This window comes from Ictalurus punctatus, chromosome 2, assembly GCF_001660625.3.
Source record: "Ictalurus punctatus breed USDA103 chromosome 2, Coco_2.0, whole genome shotgun sequence".
Classification (NCBI taxonomy): Eukaryota; Metazoa; Chordata; class Actinopteri; order Siluriformes; family Ictaluridae; genus Ictalurus; species Ictalurus punctatus.
In genome coordinates, this window is record NC_030417.2 from 32399329 (window position 1) to 32400830 (window position 1502).

The following is a 1502-nucleotide window of genomic DNA, read 5'->3' on the forward strand; positions in this document are numbered from 1 at the left end:
CACCCACGTTATTGTTCTCATTCACGTGTTGTTCATTCATTAGAAGTGTCTCGTTGTTTTTATTTTATTTTATTTTATTTTATTTAGCTTAAAAAAGTGTTTTTAAAAACAATCCCTCAGGAAAGGCACATTACAGGTCTGTGATTATCTTTATTATTATTATTATTATTATTATTATTATTATTATTATTATTATTATTATTATTTGAAATGCATGCATTAAAAAATGCATGCAAGAATAAGCAAATGGTATGAATTTGCAACAAAGCAAATGAATAAACTGTAGTTTGAGCTTGTTTTTAGAATGTAATATAGATATATAGCCTTTTCAGTCTAACACATATTTAGGGGGGAATGGTCCATGCACAGGGTTATAATGACAATTACTGGTGATCAGTGATTTCACATAAATTTGATTCCACATACAGGAACAGGGCAAGGCACATAAAGGGGGAGGAAAGAAAAGATAGGAGAAGGGAAAAAGTCAACAACAACAACAAAACACAGCATAACCAAAATGGAACAAGTCAGACTATTACGAAGTCAGACTATAAATAACACTTGCTACATTAATCACATCACCTTTTCCATATGTATCTATAAAGGTCTTAAGATCTTTAGAGTAAATTTTTGATGCAAGACGTATGTTCAATTTTTCTAAGGGAATTGGTTACTTTTATGAGCCACATCTTAACCTATGGCACTTCAGGCTTAGACAATAATAATAATAATAATAATAATAATAATAATAATAATAATAATAATAATCTACATTTTGGCCAAATATTTATAAATGTTTAATGCATAGATCTCTTCATCCACGGCATCACAATATAAATAAAAAAATAAATAAATAAACACTGGGTCAAACTCTTTAAAATCCTTTGCATGAACCATTTTCCAAAAAGCTTCAATCTTGTCACAATTCCAGAACATGTGCATTACAGAGCCTATATTGAGCCTATATTAACCTGACATTTAAAACACAAATTGGAGGTGTTGGGGATATTTTCTGAAGAAGGATAGGAGTTAAATAGGTCCATGCATTTTTAACTAGCAGACTGTTATTGATGCTCCCTTTTATGGGATTTAAAAAGAAAAAACAATAGTTTATCCTTAATAGCTTGTCCAAAATGCAGCTGACAGATTTTTTTAATTATTATTACATAATATACTGTTTTGCAAGAATTGCACATGTTTTAACTGCCATCCAGATGAGCTATTTCACCCTGCATACTCGAATGAATTATTTTAAATCAGTAACTACAATCTCACATCCTGTTCCCAAAGCAAAATACAGAAATTGTTGTTTTAATGCACCAAGTATCCGGAACTTAATAGCACTTTTTTTCCCCAGGCAAAAAAAATATTTTTAACAAGGTTTTAGTTTTTAAAAAAAAAAAGTGTAATTGACTGTATATTACATGGGGTTGTCTGTTGAATGTTTAAAGCATCTTGAGCTGCTTTACCATTGGAAAGGTGGTATAAGTCCTTTCTGTAGG